The sequence below is a fragment of the Mesoplodon bidens genome (genome assembly GCF_964165515.1).
Source record: "Mesoplodon bidens genome assembly, chromosome: 13".
NCBI lineage: Eukaryota > Metazoa > Chordata > Mammalia > Artiodactyla > Ziphiidae > Mesoplodon > Mesoplodon bidens.
In genome coordinates, this window is record NC_138169.1 from 64,913,154 (window position 1) to 64,937,763 (window position 24,610).

The window sequence follows — 24,610 nt, forward strand, 5'->3', positions numbered from 1 at the left end:
ATTCTCCCCACGCGGAGGTCCCCACCCAGGGCTGCGCCAGCACGTGGCGGGGAGGGGAACGGGCGTTGGGCGTTGGGTTTCGGCGTGGCCAGACAGGCTGTCTCTGCTGCTCAGGCACATCCCCGGCGTCCCGGCGGCGCCCCGTTCTCCAGGGCCCGCCATCCCGGTAAAGAAAGGCGAACTACATTACCCATCAGGCCTCCCGCCGCCCTCTTTCCTTTCAAGTCGTTGCACGTGGCCGGAGGGGAGGGCGGGGCCTGGACGTCACTCTCCTACATTCTCTTTCCCTGTGTCAGAGCGGGGATCATTTTTTTTTTTTTTTTTTCGTTCCTCTACTCCCTCTCCCCCACCCGCCCCTCCCTCCCTCTTTCCCTCCCCTCCCTCCCTCCCCTGTCGGCTGGGTTTGTGCGCTGGGGCGCCGGAGCCCCTCCGCAGCCAGGACGCGCGGAACTCGAGGCTGGAGTCGGCTCTCCCGAGCCTCCTCCCTCCCTTCTCCTTCCCTGCCCCCTTCCCCCACCCCCCGACTAGGGCTCGGAGCGGAGGCCAGAGGAACCCCGAGGTGAGCATCCCGCCGTCCGCCCCCCTCTTTTAGTCATCTCTGATTGCCGATCGATTCGGGGACCCGCGAGGAGGGCTGCGTGACGTGCGCGTGCTTATACATAAATCCGGGAAAACCGACCCAAACAATTAGCCCCCTTCCCCCCTCCCTGCGCCCGGGGCAGCCAGGAGTCGGCGCCCATCCACCTTCCCCGCCTCTGTCGAGGACCGCACTCCATGATCTCGCCCCCTCCCGAGGTTTGCCCCTTCCCTGCCGGGTTCCCCGCCGGTAGGGGAGCCGTAGCTCTGGAGCTCCAGTGAGGAGGGGGGTACTTGGGGGGCGCACGGCTGGAGCCCGGCTCGCGTTGGAGCCGCTTGGTGTAGCCGCTGTCATGTGCCAGATTCCGACCCGGGGGGAGGAAGAGAGCGAGCTTGATTCCTCTCTTTTGTTTTGAAGCCCGCATTTGCTGCATCAAGCAGTTGGTTTAGTACCGGCCAAACTTGCAGCTGTTCTGACTGTGCTCCACTGAGGTAGGGTGGCGGCTCCCCGAGGGACCCCGAGAGAGTATCTCCACGCCGCCCCTCCCTCCTCTGGTGACTGATTGTGTCTGTGGAGGCCGCGTGTGTGTGTGCGCGCCCGTCCCCGCGGGCGCGGGGATGTCTGTCGTCTAGACAGGCTGCACCCTCCCTCCGTCCACGGTGAGCCCGCGGGCCGCGGGGGCGCGGGGGACGGGAGCAGAGGAGGAACCCGAATCGGTAGATCCACTGAGGTCGCGGCTTTGGACATTCCCCACGGCGGTGATTCTGTTGGCTTTAAAAAAAATTATTATTATTATTCATTCCTGTCGCCGCGGTGTAATTGGGCCTGGGGAACGGATCCGTCCGGCGGAGCCGGGGTTAAGTTGACAGGCTCTGAAAAGCCAGCTCGCGGTGGCTGGTGACCCGGGTTCCGGCTCGGGTCCTTCAGCGAGCAGGTGACTGTCCCGGACGCCGGCCGTGGTGGGGGTGTGGGGGTGGGCGGCGGGCAGGGGGAACGGTGGCTTGTCTGCGGCGGAGCTGTGCTGCCCCTGAGGGCCGGATGCTGGAGCCTGGGTGCATCTGAGGGAGGCGTCCCGGGGACCGCGCATCTGAGTTGGGTACGTCTCTCCATTGACGTTAAATGACAGTAGGGAGTCTGAGCCCCTCCTGTGGGCGGCGTTGGCTGTTTGGTTTCGTGGAGTTTTCAGCGTTGGGGTTTGGGGGCAGGTGTGAACAGAGAGGGGGTTGCGGCGTGTAAAGGGGAGGGGTAGCTGGCGGCGCGGTGTGCATCCCCACCCGGGGGGTGAGGCGTCGCCTCCCGCGCCCAGCTGTTTGTGTGTGTACACACCGCTCTGGCGTGTGTGGGGGGGGCGGGGACCGCAGACCGCGGCGTCGTGGGGACGCGCTTGGGCCCAGATCGCTCGGGGTATCGGTCCCGCCAGGGCTCGTAGTGGTGTGTGTGTCCGCGCTCGCGCCCGGGTTACTTGGAGAGGGGGGTCGTGCGGCTGGGGGCCCGGGGAGACCCTGGGGTTGCGTAACCCTCCCTTCGCGTCTCGACGCCCCCCTGACCCGGCAGACAGTCCACCTACTCGGTGGCGCCGGGGGCTGGTCTGGCTGGGCCTGGAGGAGCCGCGGGCGCTCGCGCGTTGCCCCCCCCCCCCACGCCCCTCGGTTGACCCTTGGCCGGGGGCGCTCTGTGGGTGCTCGTGCCCGCGCCTGCTGCCGTCTTCGCAGATCCTGGAGAGAATCAGCGCGCTCTGCGCACCCCTTCCCAATTTTTCGACCTGGAGATAGTGGGGGCCAAAGGCTGTCCGGCCTGACCGACCCCGGGCCCAGCCCCGCGCTGCCTCCTGCGCCGCTGCCGGGTGCCCGGCCGGCCGCATGCCTTTGCCGGCTCTGTCCGCTCGGCGCTGGGTCTCTGCGGCCGGGGATTATCTCCCAGGCTAAGGGCCCGCGCGCAAAGGGAGGAAGCCGCTGGAGCTGTGGGCTCCGCGGCGGCTGGAGGCTCCCGATGGCGAAAGTGACACAGCACGAGCGCCGCTGCCCGCCCGAGCTGGAGGAGAGAGGAAGGAGCCGCCCAGAGGGCGGGGAGGGGCAGCAGGCTGTCCGGCCTGTTTCCTCCTGTCCAACTCCGGATCTGGGCAGTAAACCTCAGGGATCCCGGCTACGAGCATGCTGGGACCGCGCGAGAAAATTGCCTGGCGTGCGAGAAAACCCAATCATAGTGGAACAGAACGCACCGAGTAGACATTAGAAGATGTCCAGTCCCTCACAGGATACACTCCCTTAGAGTATTTGAAACAGGATTCGATTTACACACAGATCAACTCATCTGCTGTGTCAAGTGTCTGTCCTGGATAACGTGTGCTTGGAGCAGTAATTTTGTAACGCATTCTGGGATACAGTGTCATCAGTGATTAAGAGATTGCTAGAATAACAATATGTTTGTATGACTTTACTGGGAAGTCCCCCACTGCATCATCGTATTTATTAAGAGGGTCCCATGAGGTAGGGGGATATTAACCCCATTTTACAGAATAGCACATTGAGGCTCAAACACTGACGTGACTTGCCTGAGGCCTTTCTGTGATTTCACTTCTCAGACTATGGCTTTTAATTTAAATAGTGACCACCTTAAAGTGTAGGTCTTGGCACCTCAGGAAATACTGAACCCAAGAAAGGGAGTAAATTATGGTATTTATTCTTTGTCAAATAACACTTGGTTTGCTACCAGTCCTAATGAGAATAAGTATTAAAAAACAGAAGTCTGCATTGCTGTTGTTATCACTCATCTGAAAATTTACTGCTGGTGAATGATCATCAGCTTTGATACATGCAGTATGTATACCTGCATGTAATAAATACATATGGATATATGTTTCTGCAACACATGCCTGTGTTCATATGGGTGTGTTCGTGGGGTCTTTATTGAATCTAAGGTTTATTCTTTACTTACTGGTTCCAAAACCATGGGTTTAAAGTATAGCTCCTGAGAAACCACCCAGGAACCTGCCCCCTCCATCTCCAGGGATGGGGAAGCCTTGAAAAGAACAAAGAGCTCCTACATAACTGTATGCATTTCTCAGAGTTCCCGCACATGAAGGTTCTCAGACACAGCCTGGAGGGTTATTAGGTTTGGTCAGATAATCAGCTATTCGTTCACAAATATGTATTGAACACCAACATGTTTGTGTATCTTGAAGTGCATACAAAGAAAATTTAACATAGTGGCCCTGCTTGGCAAAAACATCTTCTAGCTGTGGAGATAAATGTAAGATTTTAAGTCCAGCAAATGTTTGTTGAGCACCTTCCGTAGTCTAGATACTCTGCTGTGTTTGGGGCACACAAAAATATAGGATAGCAGAAACAGCTAATTTGCAGTGCAAAAAAACGGATGATTCAGAGCCTACAGGAGGGAACAAATCATAAATATTTTAAAGCACTCGGCCTGGGACTTAGTCAATTTCACAAATGTTGGTTGCAAGGGACTCATAATGCCAGTCCCTGTGCTACAGCAAATGCAGAAGGAAGCAACAGAGGAAGAAGAGCCTTGTTCCTCTGAACTTCAAACTATTTGGAACCTCCCAGGTGAGCCCTAGAGGCCTGTCCTTCTGTAGAAGTTAGGCAGCTCGTGGGAGATGACCCTGAAGCCAACCAACAGTTTAGTCTGCTGAGCAATGAGGAACTGACAAGTTGTTGTCTGTGCTCCTGCCCCAGCTCTGCTGGACAGTGATGGGCTGTGATAGGCTGTCTTCAGTGGCTTTGGTCAAGGTCTCACTCAGGCCTTGCCTGAGTTTAGTAGTTTCTGTCTCACAGGTCTATGGATATGTTCTAATATGAGTCTGCTTTTTAATCTTTTCATGCTCCAACTCACTTCCCGGGTCCTTGACACTGTTTTCCAATTTCATCTCAGTTTTGGGGTCCACTGCCCTTGTTTTGTTTTGTTTTTTTTTTTAAATAAATTTCATTTATTTATTTATTTTTGGCTGTGTTGGGTCTTCGTTGCTGCATGTGGGCTTTCTCTAGTTGTGGCGAGTGGGGGCTACTCTTTGTTGCAGTACGTGGGCTTCTTATTGCGGTGGCTTCTCTTGTTGCGGAGCATGGGCTCTAGGTGCGTGGACTTCAGTAGTTGTGGCGCATGGGCTCAGTTGCTCTGCAGCATGTGGGATCTTCCCGGACCAGGGCTCGAACCCGTGTCCCCTGCATTCACTGCCCTTGTTTTAAGGTTCTGTTGTTTGCAGTTCACATGATGAAGGAGGAAGCAGGAGGTGGTGGTTAGGATGGGGAGAGAATCCTGAGCCCAGAGAAAGAACAGGAGGTACAAAACAGACGGGCAAATTGCAGTTTTGGGCAATTCTCCAAACCTGATGGCATTTCTGCATAGCTTACCCAATAATGTGGCAGCCCCTTTTGGTGTTCTCTTTGAGGGGGATCCTCTACCTCTGGACCTCACTGCTGACTCGCTGGTCACCTGAGCTCAGCTGCTAACATTCAGGCTTTGCTCTTGTGCCCTCCTGCCTCCTCCTGCGTGCAGTTTAACTTAGGGCACTGCTGTGATGGTGGTCTTCTCTCAGAATTACCCCCATGCTGACTATCGACAGCTGCCTGTTGTTTCTGAATTAATCCCCGGCCAGAGCTGTGGTTCAGAACAGAGTGAGAACAGACACATCCTCAGATCTAAGCACCCAGAGCTGGGAAGGGCCTTGTTGATGAGCTGAAGACCCCAAGGCTCAGAGAGGTGAAATGACTTGCCCAAAGTCACAGGGAGCCCTTGGCAGAGTGGAACATGAACTTCTAAAATTTGATGCCCTATTTAATCTTCTTTCTCTGTACTGTGATGCTTCCTGAAAAAAAGTGGGGTTCTTACTTCCCAAAGAGTGAAAACTCTGCATCTTTTTTTTTTCCCTTTGGTTCCAGGAAAGGCCCTGGAATTCGTCTTTTAGTCTTGAGATTGCTTTCCTTCAAGCCTGGCCTTCCTTGCCCTATCTTTCATCTTTGGCCCCCAGGAATCTAGATGAGAGCATACATTTGGGAGAGAGGTCTATGCTTGGGGCCTTCCAATGCTCTTAAGTTTGGTCTGTGGCTTTCCCTTTCCATGATAGGGTCCTCAGGAACCTCCTGAAAGTGTTTGCAAAGCTGTTATGTATATGCATTTTTCTAGGAGGAGGATCCACATGTTTTCATTTGATTCTTACCTGACTCAAGTAAGGAGAAGAACTACTGGGGGTCGGGGTAGTGGAGTTGGATAGGGGGTTGGTTGGCACTGGAGACTAGCATAATACCCTACACCTGATTTGGCTTTGCAGTTTATGAACTATTTCACACAAATTATTTCATCTGCTTTTTATAATACCCCTGTGAGGCTGTTGTTGTTATTCCCATTTTGCAGATAGGGAAACTGAGCCTCCATGGTTACTGCCATGCCGCAGTCACAAGTAAGTAGTAGAGCAGGGATCTGACCCCAAGTCTTCAGGTTTCAAATCTGGTGTCCTGAGTTGACGTGGTCCACCACGGCACATCATCATTACATTTTATGAGTGGAGGACCTCGAACTTTTTGGAGCTTCTTCTTTTTTTCTTTTTTTTTTTTTTTTTGGAGCTCCTTCTTCATGATATCTGCTGCTGGCTTATGTCCAACCATGGAGCCAGACTTAAGTGCTAACTTACCCGGGGGTGGGATGCATAAAGTATGGGAGGCAGTTACCATAACAGTGATACGTGGACTGGGGCCAGTTTGGGATGATTTCATGAAAGAGGTGAATTTGAGGGTAGGTCTGGGGTTGTGGCAGACCTGGCAGAGGTTTTCAGTTGGGACCATGGCCCAGAAAGGGTGAAGGGGAAATTGTGTGTGCTTGGTCCGGGGTGGAGCTGACCAAGGAGGTTGGGTGGATCCTGCAGTCAGACGGGGCTTCTCATAGTGACTGGGCTCTTTCTCTGGCCAGCTCTGTGCTACACCCTGGGGCTGCAACCGTGAACAGGCACAGCCCTCCTGCCTTCAAAGAACCCACTGTCTCGCGGGAGAGGCAGACACTTAAACAGTTAAATTCAGCGTGTGTGGTGAGCACAGTGGTGGAGAAAGTTGCCTTCCAGACAAGGGCCACCTGCTCTAGCCTCAGAGGTCAGAGAGGTCTTCCTAAGGGAGATGATGCAGGAGCTGAATCTGAATGGATGAAAAGGAATTAGCCAGGAGAAGAGACCGGAGAAGGACCTTCAGGGGGAAGGAATGTGGGCGCAAAGGCGTGGAGGCCCGAGGCTGCCTAGTGGAGGAAGGGACTGCCGCAGGGAAGTCAAGCACAAGGCCGAGAGGCATGCAGAGCCCCGCTCTGAGGAGCTTGTGAGCCTGGCTGAGGACGTCGCATTTCAGCATGGAGGACAGGGCTTTAAGCAGAGTCGAGGCACTCGGCCATGGGCCGGAAGGGAGCATGACTGGGAGCCAGGCAGCCGCTGGGCTGATGAGGCAACAACAAGCTCCATGCAGCATTCAGGTCCCAGGGGATGAGACATATGAGGAGGAGGGACGGCCACGTATTTAAAACGTTTGGGGAGTAAAGTCGGCCGTGATTGCTTAGCTTTGGGGGATAAGGGAGGATTCCCAGTGACTCCCAGGTTTCTGGCCTTGTGGACTCAGTGGATGGCGGCCTTTACTGGGCAGTGCCCTTCTGGTGGCTGGAGCAGGTCTGCTCTGGTGGGGGTGAGAAGGATTGTGGTGAGTTTAATGTTAGCCGTGGTGAGTTTGAATTGCTGGTAGGATAGTCCAGTGGAGCTGTCTTCCAGACCATACAGCGCGCATGGTAGAAGCCTGAGGAGGAGGTGTGGGCAGGAGCTACAGTTCTGGGAGTGGGGAATGGTCTGCGGCCGAACGTGACTGCGTGGGGACTGCTGTAGACAATAAGAAGACCTCTTCCTCCCATTGTCAGAGAATCCTTTGTCACGCTGGGCCACTGTTGTCAGGGAAGCCAGGCGGGGATGCTGTGTCATGCTGGAGGCCCAGCTGGCAGAATCCAGCAACAGCCAAGAGCGCGCTTCAGCTGGAAGCCTTAGAGTGAGTTAGGGGAGAGGCCTTGTCATTTTTAACATCCCTGGTTAGCAGAGCCCTTCCCAGGCCCTCAAGGCGTAAGTAAAGGGCAGGGGAGACCTGGACCTCTGCCCAGGAGAAGGCAGTCTAGTTGGGAGACAAGATGTGGACATACGAAACCACTAAAAATCTGTAATAACCTGGACAAATAGTGGGCTGCACATTAAATGGAAGAGGCCTGCTGGTACTTCTCTTCCTGCCATGCCGCATTTTTACAGGGCTGCTGTGTTTTGGTCAGAGTGCCAATCTTTGCATTTTTGAATGCTCGGACCTACATAGTAGGTGTTCGTCCTACGTATTTGGATCTGCAGGGATGTGGCCAGAGTTTGTTGTTTGGGGTGTGGAGTGAGGTCAGCCAGAGAAGGTTCCCGTGAACAAGTCCAAAGAGGGGATTCCAACACTGATTTGGAATATTTTTAGTACCATAGCAGAGTAAAAATCTCGAAAACCTCCCAACTACCAAGCACCTAGAAATGCTGTATGAAATATAACTAGCATCCTTTCAAAGAAGAGCTGAGCTCCTCGAATGTAAGAGAAATCCCCAGGGAACTCAAAAGTGAGCGAGGACAGTAAGCTTGCACTGACGCTAGGCTAGGCCTGGGGGTGGGTTTGGCTGTGGGCGTGTTGAGGGGTCTCAGAACCAAAGGCAGCTGAGCCCTTGGCATTGCCTCCTCCAGGGTCCGAGGTGAGACTGGGAGTTGGCATGGAGGGCCCTGCCTGAAACGGGCCCCTGCAAAGGTGTGCAGGCTTGGAGAGAGGATGCAGTAGATGTCCGCCCAGTGGCATGGGAGCGGGAGAGGGGGAGCTTGTCTGTCTTGGCCTGGATTTGGGGTGGGGAAGAATCTTCCCTGGAAACTCGAAACCTCAGGCCTGTTGTGGCCTTGGATGACCACTACACATGTGGTCCAGAAGTCCCCAGGGAATTAGCACATTAAAGCCTTTGGGGGCCAGGGTCTCCCTGCCTGTGGGCTCCAGGATCTCATGAGTGTCAGGAAGATTCTGGGGTTCTTCACCCTTCACTGACTTGGGTCTCCATTTTGGAGAGATGCTGCAGGACCCGGGGGGATGGGGGGGCGCTAAGTGAGGAGGAGGAGAAAGAGGCCTTGGCGGGAACCTTTGAAAAGGGCCTCCGTGACACTTATACACTGCTGAGGGCGTGTGCATGGCTGTGGAGAAGGGCTGCACCTGCCCGAGGGCTTCATCTCTCAGCAGAAGCCTGCAGACGAGCCTGTCCAGGAAGGTCAGACCTTCTCCCCCGCTGTTGACTCAGGCCAGGTCTTTACAGACAAGGCTTCTGTCCAGGTTCCTTCTCAGGGTGGCTGTGCAGATTCCAGCAGCTCCAGGTCCCTCCAGACTGCGCCACATCATCTGCCCTAAGCCCAGAGGCTTGAGCACCTCGAATTTCAAACTTGGGAGACATCTTAGAGGTCACCAAGTGGGTCTCCTACCCGGTGTGGGAATCCTGTCTCCACCAGCACTTGCTCAGAGGCTTCCCGTGGCCGGGAGTATGTGGCTTCACGAGGCAGTGCCTTCCCTCATTAGAAGGCTTTTGCAGCTGAAAGGTCTCCTGTGAGCCTCAGGCACTGCCTGGCTATTTCTACCCATCGCCCCTTCGGCCATGGGCTGTGGTGAGAGATGCTTTGGAGGCCTTTCACCACCTTGCTCACTTTTGCTGGAAGGGCCTTAATTTGTCGAGCTAAGATTCTGTGAGAATCCAGCCAGCTTCCATCCTAACTTCCTTAGCAAAGAGGGAGATTTTGAAGATGAGATGTAAGGTTTGCTGAGCTGGCTGTGATGCAGAAGTTCTGAGAAGCTTTGGCTCAGTGCTTTTCAGATTCCGACTAGAGAAGCAAGTTCCTTCCTCCAGCACCCAGAATACATTTCAGTTTGTAAGTGAGTGACTCAGGAATCTGATGCAGGGAGCTGACGTTTATTGAGTGTCTGTTAGGTACCGGGTACAGTGCTAGGTGCTGTCGGTATGTGTTACTAAATAAAAGTAACTTCTGGGGCTTCGCTGGTGGCGCAGTGGTTGAGAATCTGCCTGCTAATGCAGGGGACACGGGTTTGAGCCCTGGTCTGGGAAGATCCCACATGCCGTGGAGCAACTAGGCCCGTGAGCCACAGCTACTGAGCCTGTGCATCTGGAGCCTGTGCTCCGCAACAAGAGGCCGCGATAGTGAGAGACCTGTGCACCACGATGAAGAGTGGCCCCTGCTCGCCACAACTAGAGAAAGCCCTCTCACAGAAATGAAGACGCAACACAGCCAAAAATAAATAAATAAACAAATGTGGGGTTTAAAAAAAAAAAAAAGTAACTTACGTGAGGGAGAGAGAAAGGGCAGCAGAGCCGTGGAAATGCCTTACTGTAGTTGTGACAATTGAGCCCTAAAGTTATTCAGAAAGAATGTGTGTGGTTCCATCCGGGAGTGGGTGGGGCAGGCATTCCCCATGCTATTCCCTTATAGGGCCTTCCTCTGGGGTAGGCAATGTCATGATCTCACCACGAGCTGAGAACCCACAGGCCTTTGCCGTATTCATAGGTCATTTGCTGAGATACTTACAAGTTTGAACCATGAGATCAAGAAAGTAGCCTGCTGGACAATCCGCATCTTGACGTGTCACCAAACAGGACGGTGTTGACAATGACAGTGTTTTTCCCAGCATGCAAGGCAGAGCTTGCATGCAAGGGGGGAGCTTGTCTGTCTTGGCCTGGATTTGGGGTGGGGAAGAATCTTCCCTGGGAACTTGAAACCTCAGACCTGTTGTGGCTTTGGATGGCCACCACATGTGTGGTCCAGAAGTCCCACTGGTGTCTGTCTACAGTGCCCCGGGCTCTTTGAGGAAGCAAAAGACTTTCTGCTCCTTTGCATTCACAGGTTGGCTGGCATCTGTGAGTTCATATATTTAACAGGTGCCGTGTTGTGTTATGAGGAGCATGAGTTGCCTTTGTCGCCAAGGTTGCATCAGCCAGCTGGATACCCGGATGTGCGCTCCTGACAGGGCCCAGTGGTGAAGGTCAGGGATTCTGGGAAAGTACCCAGTTTCTCCTCTTCTCCCTCCAAAAATTGTTCTTCATGCTCACATTCTACTGGTTTGCCTCAAACCTTTTTTGGTTTTTTTTGAGGTACGCGGGCCTCTCACTGGTGTGGTCTCTCCCGTTGCGGAGCACAGGCTCCGGACGCGCAGGCTCAGCGGCCATGGCTCACGGGCCCAGCCGCTCCACGGCATGTGGGATCCTCCCGGACCGGGGCACGAACTCGTGTCCCCTGTATCGGCAGGCGGACTCTCAACCACTGCGCCACCAGGGAAGCCCTGCCTCAGACCTTTTACCCTAAGCCTGTTACCTCCGTTAACATTTGGTTTGGTTTAGCGGACATGCATCAGACGCCTGAAGTGGGTCGGAGGAATTCAGACGAACCTGGCAAGGTCCCTGCTTCCTGTCTTCATCTTGGTGGGGAAGACAGAATGGCCTCATTTGTGTGGTGTGAGAAGTACTGGGTAAAGAGAAAGAAAAGTGTGCTGAGGCAGCCAGAAGTTGGAGTGACAGGGAGTGCCATTAATAATCATGCCAGGACACAGATATAAACTGGGACTGTCCTGGGCAAATGGGGGCTTATGGCCACATGAGCCAGGGAGGGTGAGTGCATGTGGATCATACCTGACACTGTCATCAGTCCTTTGTACTACAGGATGCACGTAGGCCTAATGGAGGGGAGGGGCTTGGCTGCAAGAGAAACTGGCATCTGTTTCCTGTTTTTCTGGGGCTAGAGAGGAAAGCTTTATCTGTGGGGACTGTGGACTAAGAACTCAGGTGGGTCTCAGTTTACAGCCACAAGATTCTATCTTATATCTCACTATGATCTCAGTTTTGGGGTTGGAGATGGAAGTTTGGGGAGATGAAAACCGCCTGATTTGTAGGATGTTATTGGCTACAGGTAAAAGAACACTAGACTAACAGTGGCTTAAAAAACAAGATGTTTGTAGACTTATCTAGCCAGAAGTCTGAATGTAGGGGTTCTAAAGTTGATTAATTCAGTGGGTCAATGATAATTTTAAGGACTCATTCTAACCTTCCAGGCAACCATTTACAGCACATTGGCCTCTGGCTCAGGCTTGACCCCTCATGGTCACAGCATGGCTCCCACTGCTCTACACACCACATTCTCACGTAACTGTATTGGAAGGCAGGCAGGAAGGTGAGTTTCTCCTTGTGTCTTAAAAAAATTTTTTTTTTCTAATTGAAGTGTAGTTGATGTACAATATTATATAAGTTACAGGTATACAATATAGTGATTTACAATTTTTAAAGGTTATATTCCATTTATAGTTATTAAAAATATTGGCTATATTCCCCATGTTGTACAATATATCCTTTAATTTGTTTTATACATAATAATTTGTACCTTTTAATCCCTGTCCCTATATTGTCCCTCCCCGCTTCCCTCTCTCCACTGGTAACCACTAGTTTGTTCTCTGTATCTGTGATTCTGCTTCTTTTTTGTTATATTCACTGGTTTGCTGTATTTTTTAGATTCCAATATAAGTGATATCATACAGTATTTGTCTTTCCAAGTCCATCCATGTTGCTGCAAGTGGCAAAATTTCATTCTCTTTTATGGCTGAGTAGTATTCCATTGTGTGTGTGTGTGTGTGTGTGTGTGTGTGTGTGTGTATGCCACATCTTCTTTTTCCATTCATCTGTTGATGGACACTTAGGTTGCTTCTACATCTTGGCAGTTGTAAATAATATTGCTGTGAACATTGGGGTGCATGTATCTTTTCAAATTAGTGTCTTTGTTTTTTTCAGGTATATAGCCAGGAGTGGAACTGCTGGGTCACATGGTGGTTCTATTTTTAGTTTTTTTTTTTGTGAAACCTCCATACCATTTTCCACAGAGGCTGTACCATCCTTGTGTCTTAATGTATCAGGCATGAAAACCTTGCCCAGAATCCCCCTGCTAGAATTTACTATCAAGTTCCATTGAAGAGAAATGGGTCGATATCTCACCATGGAGGCTGATAAAGCAAGTTTTGGTGTTTTCTGCCTCATCTATAGCAAGAGGGAGAACTGCTTGTGAGGAGGTGGAGAGGGGGATCATGGTTAGGTAAGCAAGGATTGTTTACCTCACCAAATTTCATTGTGATTTTACTTATTCATTTGGGGATGTATCAGCTTTATTGAGATATATTTTTTTAATAAAATAATTGAGGTATAAGGAAAACAAAGCTACCCCTGGGCTTTGGCAACTACTCTTCTTTCTTTCACTATAATCCTGCCTTTTCTAGTAATTATTATTTCTTAACCTATAGGTAATATGGGAGTGTAGGACCCTAGGTGTCCCATGGAGGTCTTTTGTGTGGTCTCAGGTATGTTCTATGTCCCCTTCCCCCAGTGGCCCCTCTGCATTCCGGTCACTGGGGCCAGGTGGAGAAGCCGAGTAGACAGAGTTGTCCAGAGGGAGGGAGAGGGAGGGAACCTATGTTGGTGGTGGCCCTGACAGCAGGACTGGAGATACCTAAGGGGCCGAGGTTCTGGATGGTCCATGATAGACAGCAGTCACTTGTGCTGGCAGCTGTGGGGTTTGAGGGATGAAATTGCTTCTTAGTGTGGCTTGGACACCTTGGATCCTGCAGAGTCAGTTCTCCTGCCCCTGCTAATTGAGAACTCTGGCTGTGGGGATTGTAGGCCATGGGAAGGTTATGGGGACACCACCTCCCCCTCCCCAAACCATCATCCCCTTCTATTGATACAAACGAACAGCTCAGGCCAAGGGAAGACCACCCAGTCCCCTGGAGCAAATAAGTGCCCTCTGGGCTCTTCTATACTCTGCTTGTATGGTCAGTTTTGTCCTTCTCTTCCATCCCAGCCTTTGGTCTGTACATCTTTAGCACACTTAGCACTTTGCGTCACTCCCATCCTTCCTTGGGTTCTTGCCTGGTCTGCTCCCTGAGATCATAAGCACCTTGAAGGTCATATCCTGGTCTGAGTCACTTGTGGATTTCCCACAGGGCTAGAGCAGTGCTTGCCACAGGGTCCCTGCTCCCGGAACACAGATCTTTTTTAAAGCAAAATGAGTATTTGTAGAATGAGGGGAGGTACTTGTTCACTTTGGGCATCTCTCCAGATTCCAAACCAGCTCAGTGTGGCACAGCACAGTGCCCTGGGTAAGGATTTGTGAGTCTCTACATATTCCTTTCCTAAAGAGGAAGAAAGGTAATCCACCATGCTGTTATGGGTTGAATTGTATCCCCACTAAAAGTACGTTGTAGTCCTTCCTAACCCCCAGGACCTTGGAATGTGACTGTATTTGGAGATGGGGCCCTTAAAGAGGTAACTAAGGTAAAATGAGGTCCTATGGGTGGCCCTAATGCAATATGACTGGTATCCTTAAAAGAAGAGGACATCAAGACTAGGACACCTGAGACAGCCATGTGAGGACACAGGGAGAAGGTGGCCATCTGTGAGGCCAAGGAGAGAGGGCTCAGAAGAAACCAACCCTGCTGACGCCTTAATCTCAGACTTCTAGTGTCCAGAACTATGAGAAAATAAATTTCTCTTGTCTAGGCCACCCAGTTTGTGCTATTTTGTTATGAAAGCCAGGCTCCAAATTCAGGCCTATGTGACTCCAGAACCTGGACTCTGCACTGTGAGCTGCTGTGTTTGGGGGTGGGGTGGGGGTGGATGTCTGTCAACTCAGGGATTGAACAGGTGGTATTTCTGCTGAAACCCTGGGGCAATCCAATAATAACTTAAAAAACCTAACATTTGTTACGTATTACTGTGTTAAAGTGCTTCGGGAGCACTTTACATGTGTTATCTTAATTAGCCTTCTATTTTATAGATGAGACAATGAGGGCACAGAGAGGTTAAGTAATTTACCCTAGGTCACACAGCTAATAAGTGGCATAGACTTTTGCTATTTTGAGTGTTGTATCTTAACCATTACACACGGGGATTGACAGGTTATGCTGAGGTCCTCTTGTGGTATTCTGGGAAAGTCACTGGTCTTACGTCTGCCATTAATGCCTTGGGTGATCTTGGGCAAGTCACTTTGCACCTGGATGTTTTCTCCTCGGTGACCTCAGGGACTGGATGAGCTACTATCTAACGCCCCTGATTGTCTCCTTCTGAGGTTCCTAGTGCCAGGCCTCTGAGGCAGGGATTATATCCTCAGCATGGACTGGTGGAGGGGAGGAGGAATCCCTGTGATGCCATCTTCGGCATTTGCCCACACCTGAGGTAGCAGGTCTAGATCTGCCTGATTTGGCCATTTGGACCTATGGCTTGACAGTTTGCTCCTTCCCTATAAAATTAATTTTTTCAGTAAGGTAGAAATTATCCCCACTCTGTGCCAGACACCTTTCTTGGTCTTTTAAGGATGTGGGCTTTGAGTTATATCAGCCACAGGGTACGGGGAAAGGGTTGATGGTAAGTGATATGATGTGCTTTCTTCCTCTAGGTCGACTGCAGTCCCATTCATGCTAGAGAGAAACCAACCACGGGGACAGCACACCTTAAAAGATCCCATGTTGAGCCAAAGACCTCTGCGTCTTTAGCCTTATCTTGTTTCCATTTCCCATGAGACCCAGGTAGATGGCAGGTGAGGGTGAGGGTGAGGAGAGGGTGGTGGCCTGGTTCTAGGATTCTGCAGCCTGCAAACAGAGCAGTAAGAACAAGGATGAGGTTGGCCAGGCTGCTTGTGGACAATCTCAGGGCCCTGGTTTTTAATCCTCTGGCAGCCCAGCCCCTGGTTTATCCCCACAGGGTTTTAATGATTTTAGTTACCTCATTACAGCTAGGTTTACTTAATGTATCTGTAATAGATTTTAAAACCAGAAAAGCAGGTGAGTGTCTTTGAATGTTCCCAGTTACTCAGCTGCCTGCTCATGACCTCCGTAGATCTAGGAAGCCGAAGCTCTCTGGCTCTAGCATTCAGATGGTCGGGAAGGGGCCTTCAGATCCCAGTGGCTGAGGACACCTTGAGTACCCTGACCGCTATGGATGGGCGGTTGTCAGCAAAACCAGGGGTTATTACCCCCCGGTGCTCTTGTGAGGAGTGGGAGTGGGCCGGGCTAATGCACTTCTTCTAATGGGGGCATTGAAGCAAGAAGAACTAGGTGACTTGGCCAAGGTCACATACCGCCCTCATCAGTGAGAAAACAAATTAAGGGCTGGTTCTCCATTCAGTAAACCTCCTTCCTCTGCCTAAAGTACTGCATTCAGACCACTGATGGGGAGTATAGGCTGATTTTCAGTCGAATATCTAGGGACAAGTTAACAATTTAAAGCCACGTATTCATTTAAATGTGCATTAAAGAAAGAAAACATAACTAGTACATGGAACTTGTGATTTCGTTATTGCTTAGCAGGAAGCTTAGTTTAATAAAAAGTCAAGACAGGGGCTTCCCTGGTGGCGCAGTGGTTGAGAGTCCGCCTGCCGATGCGGGGGACACGGGTTCGTGCCCCGGTCCGGGAGGGTCCCACGTGCCGCGGAGCGGCTGGGCCCGTGAGCCGTGGCCGCTGGGCCTGCGCGTCCGGAGCCTGTGCTCCGCGGTGGGAGAGGCCACGACAGTGAGAGGCCCGCGTACCGCAAAAAAAAAAAAAAAAAGTCAAGACAAAGTCAATAATAACATGACACCTAGTACCCAGCCATGACAGAAAACTCCAAGGTGGTGAATTTTGGGAAATGCTGCCAAAATCAAGTTTGGGTTGGGCTTCTGTCACTTGGCACTGGGTGAGTTCTGAATAATACATGACCGATTTCAGCCCAGGGCTACCTCTTTTCATGTAACAAATGTGGGTTTCTAAGTATTGAAACTTAGAAACAAAATTTCTATACATGTGATTGTAATTTGGATTCATGAAAGGTGGTCATTACCTAAAGACAACCTAAGTAAATATTGTCGTAAAGCAAAGAATCCTTTTATATAATGTCCAGTTTCTTTCAAAAGCAAATTTAGACTTTTAAATAGTAACTTATATTATCCAGGATTTTGATGACCAGGAGCTTCTTAATTGGCACCTGAATAACTTCAGCACAATGAAGGTTAATATATTTAATTGTCAGAAAGATCATCTTAGCATCAAATGTGCTGCAATAAAGAATGTTCTGTCTGACATCCTTTCTCCAACCAGTGATAAATACTCTTGTCTAAGGTTAACTAAGGGGTGCATTTTAGAGCTAGCTCATCCTATGAACCCGACAAAGTTTTACTATCTGCATTTGAGTAAATTCTGATTATCTAGAAGAGTTACGTTGAAGCTGAGGCAGTCACTTGTAACACGAGACTCAACATCTTTAGGCCAGCCTATTCTCTTCCATACTGTGAGCAATGGTGACCCTATTTTCTGAACCCAAAATCAGGGTGTGCATTTGAATATTTGAAATCAGGACTTCTTCCACCTGTCATCTTACATCTACACCGGGACTCTGAGGTCTCATTCTCAAATTTGTTGATGTGCTCATGCAATTTCAAATTTCTCTTTTTTAATAAAAATATTTGTCCTTTCTTCACATCCTCCTGAGACCTACTTTCTCTTTCTACTTTCCCCCCAAATATCTTGGCCCCTCACAGTCCTGCTCCCAGTACGATGTGTATGGGGGTTTTCTACACCACCAAGCAATTCTCTGACACCAGCTGGGTGTCCTACAATTCAACTCAATCCTTCTAACACTACCTACCTAGAGACAGCATCAGATCCCACAGGTTAAGGGCTCAGTCCTGCGTCTAGACCCCCCACACCCCCAAACTTCAGATGCTATGCTTCTGACTGGCTTTCAGTGACCCTGCTCCTTGGGTCCTATTAATTTGTTAGAGCAGCTCACAGAACTCAGAGAAGCATTTTACTTGTTAGAGTACCAATTTCAGGAACAGTCAGATGGAAGAGCTGCATAGGGCAAGGTATGGAGAAAGGGCCCAGAGTTACCATACCCTCCTGGAATACACCCCTCTCCCCAAATCTCCAGATGTCCACCAACCTGGAAGCTCTCTGAACCCCATCTTTTGGGAATTTTAGGAAGGCTTCGTTTCATAGACATGCTTGATTAAATTATTGACCATTGTATATCGGTTCAATCTCCAGCCCCTCTCTCGTCAGGGGTGGGACTGAAATTTTCTACCCTCCAATCACATGGTTGGCTCCCCTGGCAGCCAGCCCCCATCCTTATGTTTCCAAAGATCACCTCATTAACATAAACCTAGTTGTGGTGGAAGGGGTTTGTTATGAATATCAAGACACCTTTAAAGCTCTTACAAATTCCAAGGGTTTTAGGTGCTATATGTCCGGGATGGTTGAAGACCAAAAATATAGTTCTTATTTTGTATATCACAATATCACATTCCTTTATTAATATAACAGAAAATTAAATCTGGGGTCTGCATTCCTACCCCATCCCCCAAAATCCTAACAAACAAAAGAATATCTTGCTGTGTTATCTGTGGGAGCAGGTGACTTTGTAGCCTGAGCAAATGATTGAAATTAAGGAGCCTATTCTCCTTACTATTGCTGTGTAACAAACCATCCTAAAACTTAGTGGCTTAAACAGTGATAATCCTTTATTCTGCTCAGGAGCCTGCCATTTGGGCAGGGCTCAGTAGGTACAGCTTACGTCTGTCTGCTCCACGTGGTATCAGCTGAGATGGCTCAGCCAAGGCTGGAAGATCCACTTCCAAGATGGCTCATTCCTGAGGCTGGCGAGTTGTCCTGGCTGTTGGTTCTTCTCCATGTGGGCTTCTCCACGGGTCTGCTTGGGCTTCCTCAAGGCATGTGGCTGGGTTCCAAAAGTGAACGTCCCAGGAAACAGGAAGGAGAAGCCGCGCTTTCCCAAAGGCTTGGCCTGGAATCCTCGGTGTCTCTTCCATATACCATCCGTGGAGCAGTCACCCAGGCCAGATTCAAGAGGAAGGGACATAGGTCCTATTTCCTGATGGGTGGGGTGTCAGAGATTTGGGGACCATGTTTTAAACCACGGGAACTGGTCTCACAGGAGAGGAGTGTCCTTCCTTCTTGCAGACCTGCAGGTTTAGAGTTCATCTTCTTGCAGTCTTTTATGGGGAGCATGAAAAAAGAAATGCCTGTAAAACCCCGTTTGTATCATTTAAACACTGTTATAGTTAGTAAATGTCCGTTTTATATTCTAGTCCTTTAAAAAGTGGCTTCCCCTTGTCACAGGTATGTGGGCATCTTCATTTAATCAATCACTCCCAGAATTCACTGAAATAGAGGCGTGCAGGAATTTGCTGAAATAGAGGCGTGCAGGCACTTGGCCTTGGCGGTGGGAGTCGTCCCCAGGCAGGGCTATCCACAGTTACTGGCCTTCCTGGAACAACTCTCTGTGGCAAGAGCCTGCGCTGGCTGCCAGCGGGCTGCAGAGATGAATAGGGAGACACCCTGCGCCGTGCCCACCTTCAGGGAGCCCAGGGTTGTACGGTAGATGGACAGCAATGACCTCAGTGTCACTTTTTCTCAGGGTGTCCTTTTCCACTGGTGAAACACAGAGTGAGCATGTCTGCTCTGAATGCAGTGGGGATGACTTCTCTTTCCCTTTCTGGGGCTCTTGATTTTAAAGTGTGCCCTGGCCTGGAGCTCCCCACTCTGTTTTCCTCATCTGTGAAACAGGGAGTTCGGTCCAGTCCAGGGGTCAGCAAACTACAGCCTGCTGACCAAACCAGCCCAATGCCTGTTTTCCTAAGTAACATTTTACTGGAGCACAGTCATGCCTGTTGCTTTTTTTTTTTTTTTTTTGGCGGGACGCGGGCCCCTCACTGCTGTGGCCTCTCCCATTGCGGAGCATAGGCTCCGGACGCGCAGGCTCAGCGGCCATGGCTCATGGGCCCAGCCGCTCCACGGCATGTGGGATCTTCCCGGACCGGGGCACGAACCCGTGTCCCCTGCATCGGCAGGTGGACTCTCAACCACTGCGCCACCAGGGAAGCCCATGCTTGTTGCTTTATGTACAGCCATGGTTGCCTTTTGCTGGTCGCAGCAGGGACCATATGGCCCACAAAACCTAAAATATTTACTCTCTGGCACTTTACAGAAAGTTTGTAGACCCCTGGTGTAGAATAATGGTTTTCAAACTTCACATTTCAACGAACACATGGTTCTTTCTTCAAATAACTTTACCAATAAATCAAATAAATTTACCAATAAATCAATTCTTTTACCAATAAATCTGTTCTTCTAGTACTTGTGCCATGCACTGTACCAAGTACTTTTAAATTGTCAACCTATTTTAATCCTTATAAAAACCCTGTGAGATGGGTATTATTATCATCCCCATTTTAGAGAAAATTGAGACAGAGTTAACAGAGAGGTTAAGTAACTTGCCTAAGGTCACACAGCTAATAAGTGGCAAAGGCAGGCTTCGAATTTAGCAGTCTGGCTCCAGAGTTCATGTTCTTACCCACTGCTCAGTGCTGTTCACTGGTGGCCTGATGTGAAAAGAGGGAGGCCGGATGACTAGAACTGGTGCGGGGATGCTCAGCATCTTCCACTCATCCTTTGGCTTCTCTCCCTGCAGCCCCCAGAACCCCCAGGGCCATATCTGATAACCTCTGCAAGGTTAGCAAATTACAGGGTCCTAAGCTAACAGGTAGAGGAGAGTTTAGCTCGTTTGGGTTTCCCCAAGAGGAAGTGATCCTGGTTGTTGGGACCTCAAGCGAGCCTGGAACTGTAGAGAGTGAGGACTCCAGGCAAACGATCATAATTATGCCCAATAAAAATGAGTGCTTGGAGACCAAGGTCCACATTTCAGAACAATAACTGGAAGAAGCCATCTTTCAACTAATTGCAATGCCCCAAACAAATATTAAAACTAGTAAATCTACGTGGAGTCAGTTCTCTGGGCCAGAGTGATTTACCTCAGAATTGAGCCATAAAATTCAGCGAGGGCCAACTTTCCACACTGAATGTCACCTTCCCAGCTCCCTCCTATCAATAACCAATAAATCAGCCCAGGGGAGTTAAAAGATTAGTGGCAGCGTTTCTCGGAGAGGTGGGAGCCTGGGGCTGCCGAGGGGCCCTTGGGGGTCTTCCTCTGTGCAGATTAGCTGCCTTGACTGAGCCCACCTTCCCCATAAAGGGCAGTTTTCAGGGAGGAAATACAGCCTTCTCTGTCCTTTGGAGCAGCAGAGGTGAGGGTGACTCACTTTTATTGCCGGTGGTAAGCTGACCTTGATCTTGGTGGTTACTTTGAAGGTGACTGGGATCTTGGAGGAGAGTTTATTCTGTGGTGTTGTGGCTGGTTTCAAGAATGGTATCTCTTCAATTTAGCGATTTAAGAGGATTCCTGATTCCTAGGGACCCCCCCGCCCCCGGGCCTGTAGCTCCTCTGCCCTGTACAGAAGGGTCTCTCCTATCGTGAGGGTTTTGCTGCCCCTGCTTTTTCTCCTAGGTCTGTGTCCAGTGGGCTTGGGACCCCCGAGGGGACGTAGGGCGGCTCTTTGTGGGTGCTCCCCTCCTGCCCGCACACCTCTCTTCCTGCCCCCCTCCACCCCCCAATTGATAAAATAATCTTCCTGACAACCAGGAATCCCAGTTCCTTTCCAGAGATACTCTCTTTGAAGGAAAGTCTTTTTATAAAGTCTTCCAGGGCTTCCCTGGTGGCGCAGTGGTTGAGAGTCCGCCTGCCGATGCAGGGGACACGGGTTCGTGCCCTGGTCCGGGAGGATCCCACATGCCGCAGAGCGGCTGGGCCCGTGAGCCATGGCCGCTGAGCCTGTGCGTCCGGAGCCTGTGCTCCGCAACGGGAGAGGCCACAGCATTGAGAGGCCCACATACCGCAAAAAAAAATGTCTTCCAGTTTCTTTTTGGCTGCTTTCAGGCCACGCTTTGCTGTCCCTCAGTTTTTTCAGATCGGGGTTTTCCTTCTTTTCAGAGCCAGCTTTTTGGAAGTGTTCCCTCCTGGTGGCCGCTCTCCCCGCATTCCTGCCTGTTTCAGGCGTGACCGGACTTGATCGCTGGGTGTCCCAAAGGCTAGAAGGCCCTAAAGCAAAAGGGGCTTTTGTGGGAGTGGGTGGTACCCCTTCTCTTCCCATATGCTTTGCCTGCCTCCTGGTTGGTAGTGGGGGCCTTGTGGGCCTGGGGGTTGGGACTGCACGTGTGGAGGTGGAGGCCCTGCAGGGGTGGGCTGGGGTGCGGTACAGTCTTGGGGCGGCTCCATGTGCTGTGGACGGCCCCCTTCCCAGGCCTCTGTGAAGGTCCCCAAAGCCTGGCTCTAACTTAGCCTAAAGAATATTTGACCTCATCCATCTCACAATTAACTGTCAATGGAAAGCAGCAGGTACTTGAATAAGTGAAGCTGTTTCTTTTAGGGGACGTTTTGGAAAACAGAAATTTGGTTCTCATTGAAGATACCTTACTAGTGTGTGTGGTTGTGTTTTCAACAACTTACAAAATGTTAATGAAAATATGGGGCCACCACTGCATTAAAGTACATTTGAAGAATCCTGTCCACCTCATCACTTAAATACTGTGTTAAGTTTTGCACATTGTATCCCTTTTCCCCTTTAATAGCAATTGGTTGATTGGCAGCTGTGCTAAATAATTTTGTATGCTTAATTAGCTTGGTTTTAAAGTTTGTTTCGAGTCCTGTTTATTACCGATGTCACCGCTGTTTTCCACAGAGCCCGATCCCCGCAGCTCTGTCTTATCACCGCCTTCGTCAGCGGGACCTTCTCTGCAGAGAGTACAGTTGGTCCTCTGTATCCACAGCTTCTGTATACTCGGATTCAACCAACCTTAGATCCAGAATTCTATGGGATCCAACATTGGTTGAATCCGTGTATTCCCAGGGCTGGTTCTAAGGGACTTGGAACGTGTGCAGATTTTGGTTTCCCTGGGGGGTCCTGGAGCCAACCTTTCTGTGGATACTAAGGGACAACTGTATCTAGTTTTAGTTGTGCCTCCCTCTGTCTGGGGTTTCCCTTCCCTCCTCCTAAAGGAAACACCTGAGAAATCGCCAGGCTCGTTGTACCCTTAAATAACATCAGTTGCCACTCATTTGTGTCGTATTTTAAGAATTTACCAAGTGCTCTCATGCCCCATATGTGGGGTAGGCTGGTGTTATAATTATGGCCACTTTACACAGATACTCTGAGAGATTAAAAGTCTCACATAGGACTTGGCAGCTGACATCAGGACCAGAGGCTATATCCTCTCACTCTCAATCTAGCATTCTTTCCACCACACCATGGAACCAGCCAGAAACACCAGGGACGAGGCCTCTATGCTTTAGTTCCTTCTTCTGTAAAGTGGGGTCATAACAGCGCCTATTTCATGAGGCCACTGTGAGGCTGAAGCGAGCTGTCACATGTGCTTAGGATGGTACCTGGTGACAATACATGTGAGCTCTTAGGGGGGGTGGTAGTAACCCCCGCTTATGTGCCGCACATTGTGGGGAACAGACTGATTCCGTGGCTCAGGCACACCCTCCAGAAATGCAGGTAAAACACGTGCCCAGATATGCATCATACAGGATGAGAAGGCTGGGCCCGTGGCTGCATGGCTGTCTCACACCACATGTCTCGGGGTCCAGCCTCCTGAAGTAGTGCCCTTTCCTTTGCCAGGGTGGTTGACCAGGAGGCCACCTGTAGGGCTGACCCTTCAGTTGGGGATCTTGGCGTGCTCGGTGGTCTGTCCATTTAACAGACTGAGGCTGTGGCACTGGGCATTCTGGCTCCCAACATTGCCTCACTACTACCCTTGCAGTGTCACCATGTGTACACATACATACCCAAAGGGATAAAGCCATCAGCAGTGGGAGTGTGTGGTGTGTAAAGGAAGGAGTTCGTTCATTCATTCATTCAACCAGTATGTACTACAGTATGCCAGGCCCCATTCTAGCTGCTGGGGGTGCAGCCGTGAGTGGGCCAGAGCCTCATGGAGCTTTCTGACCACAGACAAGGACACAAGTGTGTGCTATGAAGGGGCATAAGGCAGGGCCAGGGGCTGGAGGGGCTGGGAGGGGGGTGGTGACTTGAGTGGGAAGGACAGAGTCCTGGAGAAGGAGAGTGTGTGGAGGGGTGGGGATCCTGGTCTGTTGGAGGAGCAGCAGGAAGCCATGGGGCTGGAGGGGAGCGAACACGGGGGGAACACCAAGCCATCTGGTAGCAATATCATGGGGCCAGATCTTGCTGGACTTGGACTTGGACTCATAGGAAGCCTTTGGAGGCTTTGGAGGGCATGCTGTGAGATTGCAGGGCTCGCATTATTAGCCAGGGAGAGGAGAAGCTCTCACATCCGACCCTGGCACAGGGCTGGGGTTTCGGAACCTCCAGCACATCTGCAGTTGTGGCCTGTGCAGGTGCCTCCTGCGTCCTACCCTTTAGGTATGCTGCCCACCACGCATGACATTCCAGTGATCTCCTAGGGCTGATGTACCCGCTCCACCCCCTGTGCTGGAATGCAGAGTCTCAGTCCCAGCAGCTGGGGCTGCCTGGTGTGTGCTTTGGCAGAATTCCTCTCCTGATTTTGAGCTTCTGGGACCCATCTGGGGTTCCACTTTGTGCCCCTTTCAGCGAGCGGCACACCATAGGCCTCCCCAAAGCTGGTAGGGAAGAGAGAGGACGTAAAACCCAAGATTAGGTCCTGAGCCTGGCCAGCTCCTTGGGGGAGGCACTTTGAGGGCAAAGCGTTGCGATTTTCATGGCCAAGATGAGCTTGTTGTGTGTGGGGATTGTCCTCACGAGGGCTGGGGGCTAGGTGGGGGGTTGGTCCAGCCGCAGCACAGTGGGGACATCCTTCCATGGGGGCAGCCACCTCATTCCACTGCTCACTGTTGGAGGCGACAGCTGGGACAGCAGCTGCTGCCTCTGAGGCCAGCCTCTTCCTCTCAAATGCCTCTTTCCTTTGGGGTGGGAGTCCTTTCCTCATCCAGAAAATAATGAAAGCTTTGGAAAGGCTGCAGAAACCCCCTTATGGACAGCTCTGGGTAGATGACAAGAGAGGGACTTTGGGGAAGGGATTAATACTACTGGA

General features: G+C 50.8%; 1 protein-coding gene across 9 annotated transcripts in view; it reads left to right on the forward strand.

Annotated features, from left to right (window-relative positions):
• Positions 1-340: 340 nt before the first annotated feature.
• The window catches only part of CTIF (cap binding complex dependent translation initiation factor), a 313,399-nt gene continuing 289,129 nt past the window's right edge, over positions 341-24,610 (forward strand). For 2 of the 9 annotated variants that reach the window (XM_081253060.1, XM_081253061.1), the window contains exon 1: positions 341-559. The gene's annotated coding sequence lies outside the window, so the exon portion shown is untranslated. Of the gene's footprint in view, positions 560-1,167; positions 1,237-1,283; positions 1,512-1,649; positions 1,674-24,610 lie in introns of those variants that run through there. The other 7 variants (XM_081253065.1, XM_081253066.1, XM_081253059.1 and 4 more) reach the window with 6 other exon arrangements.